The sequence below is a fragment of the Castor canadensis genome, chromosome 6 (assembly GCF_047511655.1).
Source record: "Castor canadensis chromosome 6, mCasCan1.hap1v2, whole genome shotgun sequence".
NCBI lineage: Eukaryota > Metazoa > Chordata > Mammalia > Rodentia > Castoridae > Castor > Castor canadensis.
The window spans coordinates 68,920,154-68,928,744 of NC_133391.1; the positions used below are offsets into that span (position 1 = coordinate 68,920,154).

Sequence of the window (8,591 nt, forward strand, 5' to 3'; positions counted from 1 at the left end):
CTGAGATAGGAAACCATGCTAATAAATACATGGAGTTTCATTTCACTAGTTTCTATAAACTTGCATATGTTTTAAACGTCCCACAATGAAAGTGTAACATTTAAGGGTCAATGTTCCTGCTCCAGTTAAGGTAGGGTAGGAATACCCACCCTGTCCCACCCACTGAATGTAAGCAAACTCTGTAAACAGAATGATGCCTGAGGGCCTGTAAGCCTAGCTACTAGGGACAAAGAGATCTGGAGGATTGTGGTTCAAGGCCAGTATGGGGAAACAAAAAAAAGAAAAAAAGAAAGACCTCATCTCAACCAATTAAAAAAAAAAGCTGAGCAGGGCGGCGCATGCCTGTCATCCCAGGTACATAGGAAACATAGAATGGCCTGCCTGGGCATAAATACAAGACCCAATTTAAAAGTGAAAAGGGATGTAAATGTGGCTCAAGTAGTACAGCACCTGCCTGGCAAGCAGAAGGCACTGAATTCAAACCCAGTACCATTTAAAAAAAATAAAAACAAAACAGAATGCCTGGAATAGCTGAAGATTCTGGAAGAAAAGTATAACAAAAGGAAAATAGATTTTTTTTTTAAACTTTTTGATACAGGGATTGAACCCAGAATCTTACTGCTACCTTTGCTGGAACTAACCTCGACTGGAAAATAGATCTTGAGTACTACTGAACAGAGTATGCTTCTGTTTTTATTTATTTTTTCTTTCGGTCTCAAAGGTGGCCTAAGTGCCAAACATTCGCTGACAGAAAGACCTTTAATAGAAGCCCTTTATTTTAGATCAAGAAGCAAGAGATACCTATGTGTTTGAAAAAAAAAAAGTTTGAGAAACTTACTTTTTCTCCTTGTCCCAGCCCAGTTGACAGCAGTGACTAGGCAGACACCAAAGCTATGAAGGAAAAATAGCGCTTCTCTCTGACCATAGGAATTGTGATGCCAAGAATGTGGGGCTCAGGCATTCCCACTGATTTTCTCCGCCCCCACCCCTCCCTCTGCTCTCATTTTAATAACAGAGTCAGAAGCACTCATACAAAGTACAAAACAGAGGAGGAACCTAAAACCTAAGTTTCTACTTAGAGAACCAGGAAAGGAAAGCAGGAAGGTGTTGGGGGGTTGGCTGCTAGAAGGGAGGTCCAGGCAACAATCCCATAAAGTTGTCTGTGGGCTGTTGGGTTCATCTCCAAGCTGAAGATGCATGATCCTTAAGCATAAACCAGCATATCAAAAGCTTCGGGAAATACGAAGCAGGCGGTCTTACAGGTACCAAACTGCCCACTAGGCGGCGCAGGTGTGTAATAGCTTCAAATAGCACAGTAAAAGCTTTGAAAATGTATCGACATTGACGCCAACCACCCACTGACGTCAGGTAGGAACTGGGTGAACCTCACCTGGTCAAATACAAGCTGAAACAAGGAAATAAATTCTCCATAGGGGGTCTCATAATACTGAAAACATCCAGAATACCAAGCGCGTGGCTCATTCCGCAGTGGAGACTGGGAAAATCTCGGTTGGAAGACAGCATGCAAAAAAACTTAGTGAGACCGCATCTCAAAGTCAGGAGTGATGGTACATGCCGGTGATCCCAGCTACGCAGATAGGGAGATTGTGGCCAGAAGGCACCCAAGGAAAAAAGGCAAGAACTTGTCTAAAAAATAACTAAAGCAAAAAAGGGGGAGAGGGGATTGGAAGCATGGTATGACTCATGTGGTAGTGTTTGCCTAGCAAGTTCAAGGCCCTGAATTCAAACCTCAGAAACACCAAAAAAAATACCATTCATGTGAAGAACCAGGAAAATCTCACAAGAGAAAAGACAATTTGTTCCACAAAAATCATTGTTAATCCCCAGAAAAAGAAAAAAACAATAGAATAAAATTAGCCATGCAAAAAAAAGATTGTTAATAAAATGAAAAAGACAAGCTACTGACTAGGAGAAAATATTTGCAAATTAAGTTTCAGACAAAAAAAACTTTGTTCACAATACATAGAGAGTTTTTAAAACTTAATAGTAAGAAAACAAGATACCCAATTCTAAAAAATAGTCTAAAATTTAAATAGGCATTTTGCCAATACTACTAATAATGCAGATGCCAAATAAGCAGAAGATAAGTGGGACATTAGGGAAATCCACACTGAAAGTACGCGTGCTACCACTACACACTTTCTAGAATAAGGGGAAAAGCTAGTCCCAAGCGTGCATGAGAATAGCAGAATTGTTACCCTTACTCGATGCTGGTGGGAATGCAAAAATGGTGGCCCACTCTGCAAAATGGATGGCAGTGTCATAAACACGTGCATACCACATGAACCAGCATTCCCACTCTGGGATATTTACCTAGGAGAAATCAAAGTGTATGCTCACAGAAAACCCTATATGCATATAACCATAGTAGTTTTATTTCTAATAATAAAAAATTAAGAGCCCATATGTCCAGCAATTAACCCCTGGAACCACATAGTTAATATGTAGTGCAATTCTGTCATAAAATGGAGTATTGATGAGGATGCATCTGAAGAAAATACGCTGCCAGAGAAGCCAGGCTTAGACAGGCAAATTTTTTTTGTTCCATTTTCATAGCATTTTGTAAAAAAAGCAAAACGATAGTGGCAAAGAGCAGATCGGTGGTTCCAGGGGTTAGGGGTGGGGGGATTTATTTCATTAAAAATGACTGTGGGAGTGATAGAAGTGCTTTGTAACCTGTTTGTGGTGAGGGTTATACATGAGGTTACAGGCTTTGAAACTCAGAATTATGTTTTCATATCATTAGATTCTAGGAACTTTTGGATTTCCTCCCTTATTTCTTGGATGACCTACTGATAATTCAACAGTGTTGTTTAATCTCCATGTGTTTGGGTATTTTCTGTAGCTTCTTTTGCTGTTAGAGTTCTAGTTTTATTCCATTAGGGTCTGATGGAACACAGGGAGTTATTTCAATTTTCTTATAATTGCTAACACTTGCTTTGTGTCCTAAAATATGATCTCTTTTGAAGAAAGTTCCATGGGCCGCTAAGAAGAATGTGTATTGTGCAGCTGCTGGATGAAATACTTTGTAGATGTCTGTCAAGTCCATTTGGTCTATCACGTCACGCCCTCCATTATATTCCCATTCTCCCCCTTTTTCAAAGTGTTTGGTGGGTCTCATTACTCTCTTTCTCTCTCTCTCTCTCTCCATATATACAATTGCACTTTGATTTGATCGTCTTCACCCCTCGGTATCCTTTCTTTTCCCCCTCTCCCCCTTCCACTGATCTCCCCTTAGGCAGTCCCCCATTTTACATTCATGTCCCATTATCATTATCACCACCACCATCATTTTAGGTCTAAGTTCCACAAGTGAGTGAGAACATGCAATATCTGCCCCTTGAACTTGGCTTATCTCACTCAACATGATCTCCAGTTCCATCTGTTTTCTGCAAATGACATAATTGCATTTCTCTTTATAGCTGAGTAATATTCCAAGATATTTTCTTTATTCATTCATCTGTTGTCAGGCACCTCAGGTGATTTCAACTTGTCTATTTGCAATAAATATGGGTATACAAGTATCTCCCTTGTCCATTGATTTACACTCCTTTGGATATACACCCAAGAGTGGTATGGCAGGGTCATAAGGTAAGTCCACTTTTAGTTTTGGAGAATTTTTTTGCTGTTAAGGAACCACAGTTTTGGTTGAAAAAAGAAACTTAATGACCACAGATACATTTGAAGTATAATAGCAGAAATTACCCTGTAACAAGAAATTGAACAGAATGTCACAGAAGTATTCTGTTAGTGACAAATTGTTAACACATGCATTCATAAATTTATTATAGACAACTATAATGAAGAATCAAATGGAAAGGAAACCATCACCATAATCTCACTGCCCCCAGTAAAGTTCTAATCTTTTCTGTGCTCCTTCCCATCCTTGTTTGGAGGTTTTATATATAGTAAATATTATCTTTATTTGCAACCCTTCAAAATTCTTCTCTATGAGCAGTTAGTCTTTTCTCGGATTTACATAAATGTCTGTGAAAAGTTGTAGCAGTTCATGTTGCATTGCCCAAATGGATTATCATCTCTTCGATCATTATGTGAAAATTCTAGGGATGCCACTGAACTACATACAATTTTGTGCTTTGATTTTTGTTGCTCACCATGGTCAGTTAGTGCTCAATCACCACATTTTATTCCATTGTTGGTACCATTATTCACTGGACCACTCCTCTATGTACATCTAAATATTGCAGCTGTTTCTCTTCTTTTCTTCTAATAATTCTCAAATTAGTTGGTTATTTCTGGAGTTGGGGTTGAGGAGGGGGTAGTGCAGAAGAAAGGTTATTAGAAGTAAGGTTCTTTAATTACAACACGCAATAATATTCTAATTGTCAAACATCCTTCTCTCCTAAAATACTATTTGTGCCAACTTCAGTAAAGATGTTAAAAAGGAAATGCGGAAATATGAACTGACATATTGACAACATATGGAAATTATGTTCATGAGTTAAGTCTTACGTAAAAGCACACATGTATTCTCTTTACTTCTATTAATGTAAATCATTCTGGGCTGGCGGAGTGGCTCAAGTGGCAGAGCGCCTGCTTAGCAAGGGTGAGGCCCCAAGTTCAAACCCCAGTACCACAAAAAAAAAAAAAAGTTTTTGGGGGAGTGGGGTGAGGTGGCCTACAAAATGTATACACATGTGAGTGAATGTAAAAATGATAAAATATTGCTCAATATATACATGTACCAAACTATCACATACTAACCTATAAATGTGTACAATTTTGTGTTTATACATGTCAGTTCAAAATAAAAATTTAAAAATAAAAAAATGTAAATCATTCCACACAAATGGCAAGGCAAGCATTAATTTCAGTAGGTATAAATTTTTAAACATTTATTACCATATCCTTTCTTTCTCCAAGTGGCCCACAAATTTAGATTTGGAATTTGTATTTTCATTCTTTTTGAAAAATCACTATATATTGTCTCACGCCTTTGGATGATGCTCATGTAACTATCCCACTATTCTTAAGGGTTTTTCCAAAACTGCCCTGCAAAATTCAGTCACTACTGAATTTTCACTAGAGGTCTCTGAAGACCTCACATCACCAGTTCCTTTGCATCTCTTTCTCCAAGACTATTTGCCTCTCATTTACAGAATTCTCTCCCCACTAATGCAGGATAACATGGTGGACTTAGAAGTGGAATTGCTAAAAGGGATCTTGAAATTTGGTTGTTTAGACAAATGATCTTAATATGTTCCATTCTGTCAAACAGAATCTGGATTTAACTTTTATAATATATGGGTCTATTAACAAATGTATTTTGTAAATTACTATTGTATAGAAAAAGTTTAATATTGCTTTCTTCTTGAATCTTCATTAAGATATAAGATTAAGAGTACTTTACATCTGTGTAGCTGTGATGCTAATTGTTGCTAGCTCCTTTACATATTAAATGTATTTATGTTCTCCAAGTACGTAAGTCTTCTAGAATGCAAAGCTTAGGAAAACACTTTACCAAGCCAGGACCTCTAAATTAAAATGGTTAATGCTAGCCCTTTATGGGTTTGTGCTCATGTGTTCCTAATTATAACAAGTAGAACATAATGAACTCTAGGTAAGCTCAGTCTAAAAACCACTTCTTCTAAACCTCTTTGTTTAAATTTGGTGAACAGGGTCTTATTAGCACTGAACTCTTCCCTGACCTGCCTGTCATTCCTACCCAATGAGGGATCAGATCAAACCAATCAGGACATCTTATCCTGGCAATGAGGAAAGACCTACCATGATAAAAGCCTACCATGAAAATCCTGGTGAAAAGGAACCAGTCAGAGGCACTTTGGAAGAAAACTGCTCAGATGAGAGGAGAAAATGTGCCCTCCCTTCCAAAGGTAACTAAAGCTGAGAGGTCAAAAAGAAATGGTTTACAACCATGATTACCTGATGCCAATGCCTGTCTATGCTCCAACTGGAGAGGAATTTGCACCCTTGTCTATCACCCACTATTTCTATAGTTCCAGGAGAAACCTGGATGCTCCAGTTGCTTAGTAAATCTTATATTATTAATGTTTGAACCAAATTTGTTTCCTCTTGTCTCCAGGCCATAAAACTACAAATGATACAGCTCAAAGGCTAACTCTACTAAACTCTGAGACATTTTGGCCAGTACATCTGAGGCACTAAAAGACCTCTACTCTCAGATCAATACAATGTCTGACTCTGCTGTAAGATTGGGGATCTCTAGTGCTCTTGCTCCTCTGGATTCACGTGGTGAAAAATGCAATATTGCTTCTGGTTATAATCACCTTGTGAGGGACTCTTACTCTGCTGCTGTGCTTATTGCTGTATCACACCGACCCTAACTTGTTACTCTGCATTTCCACAGCATGGCTCCTCCTCCTTAACAACTACTGCAGGTTATAATCTTCAAAGGATACACCACCTTCTATGGGGGCCCCCCTGGATCATCCATGACCATCTCTGTCCCCACTGACAGAGAGCAATGGCAAGAGACTACTGACCTAGGCCTAAGCCCCATACCAGCAGAAAGTAGCCAAAGGCTGACTTCAACTTCCAATTCCCTAAAATATTTCAGGGTCTTGAGTTCTTGAGAGGGGAATGATAGGTAGTAGTTAGCTATGAGTGATGGGTCTATGAAAAGGGAACCTAAAATGAAGGATTCTTCCAGGATGGGTGAAAGAGACCACAAGGTCTCTAAGAAAAAACATTGTAATTAAACTTCCCACCTTACACATGACAAACTTCTGTTAAGATCAAAAAGCCCACCAACATCATGGGATGTCACAAGATATTTTTTAGTCCCCACCCACCTAAAGATTAGTAAAAGACTTTATTCAAACCTAAGATAGGGTCTCTTTAACTTAGCACAAAGACCCAGGTCCATAAACCATACACTACAGGTAAGGTGAACCCAATAATCATTTGTATATTGCAATTCTGTAAACTTCTCCTGGCCTCGTGACCCTGTTGCTTACCTGTTACCTCAGTCCTACAGTCCGGACCTAGGGGTAGGACTTTCTTCATGGGCACTCTCAATAAATACTCAAACCCCAAAGGTTAATATCATTCTCACCCTACAGACAACCTGCTTTCTGTCTATTGAAAGTGTATTCTTTTCCTAATAGACGTCACAATCACTTTCACTATATAAAAAAAAAAAAAAAAGGAGGTTGTAGTGTTGATATTTTCAAACTGCTGTTGCTTCTGTGGCTGAGGAACAGCTGGCAGAAGGATGGTGTGTAAAAAATGTGAAAAGAAACCTGGTTCTGTTGTCACTCCAGATACATGGAAGGATGGTATGAGAAACACCATAGAAAGTAGTAGTGGAAGAAAGCTGAATGAAAATAAAATTTTGACTTCATAAAAAGCAAGATTTGATGCATATGAAAAGAATAATTTCTCCACCTGAAATCTGTAAAAGCACCATAAATCAACAGGGTTCTCATAATTGACAGGACTGTGCCTACAAAAAGTTCATCTGTGCCATGTGTGGCAAAAGGTTTTAGACACCAAAAAAACTACAAGCAAACTTCTTCTAGATATATTGATGACATTTCTGGCTTTCTATTATTTTACTTTCTGCCTTGAGTTTTTAAGGCACAACATAAATGTTCAACTTACAAAGTTACCTGTTTCAAAACAAATAATTCAATGTAACCCAGAGAAGTTGATTAGTGGCCACTGTTTTGTTCTAAAGAAGTTCTGACAGCAACAATGTAATGCCTCTTCTGTATTAAGTGGTTATTTTCCTTATGAACATTTTATTGAACTAGAAATAAGTGGCAAATTTAATGAAAAATTATTTCTGAGTTCTATATGCACTTTTTATTTAACATTATCCATATAATTCTCATCCACTACTTTATTTACGGATTTTGTGAAAATGATGAGATTACTGATAATTTGCTCTGAACTTAGTTTCCAGACTTAGAATTCTTCCCTCATTCCCTTTCTGTTATCATAGTTCTTAGAATCAACAGTCCTTTAATTAATTGCAGTTTCACTGAATACTTAATGTTTGAGGACATTATTGAGGAATGGTTCCTCAATAACATAGTCCAGACTCAAATCAAAGACAAGTTGGCTTTCTGATTCTTTTCAATTTGTTCTTGAAGCCAAAGTGCCAGTTCCTTTCATGTGTAAACAAGAACACAAGGAACACTCATTTGTCCAAATGAATTCACTAGATTTCAGAAAGACATATTATACAATTACCTTAAATTCCGATTTTCAGCAAAGTCAGAACAGTGTGTTCATAACAGAGTTCATCCGTATTCATGTGTAGTGAAAATGAATCCCCACTTTTGGGAAAAGCTCTTTGCAGTAGAAAACAAACTTTTTAAACCTTTTCTCCACTACCACCCCAAGGAAATAAATAGAACAAAGCAAAAACGAAGAGAAGGAGGAGGAAGGGGAGAAGGAGTAAGAGGTGGGGGAGGAAAAGTGGAGGAACTACTAGATAGGGGGTGGTGGCTCATGCCTGTAATCCCAGCTACCCAGGAGGTGAAAACCAGAGAATCATGGTTTGAGGCCAACCCAGGCCAAAAATTAGCAAGATCCCACTTTAATCACAGGCACATGCCTAT

At 38.2% G+C, this 8,591-nt stretch overlaps 1 pseudogene; it reads left to right on the forward strand.

Moving 5' to 3' along the window:
- Positions 1–7,067: 7,067 nt before the first annotated feature.
- Positions 7,068–7,593, forward strand: LOC109696927 (cysteine-rich PDZ-binding protein pseudogene; annotated as a pseudogene).
- The last annotated feature ends 998 nt before the right edge of the window (positions 7,594–8,591 follow it).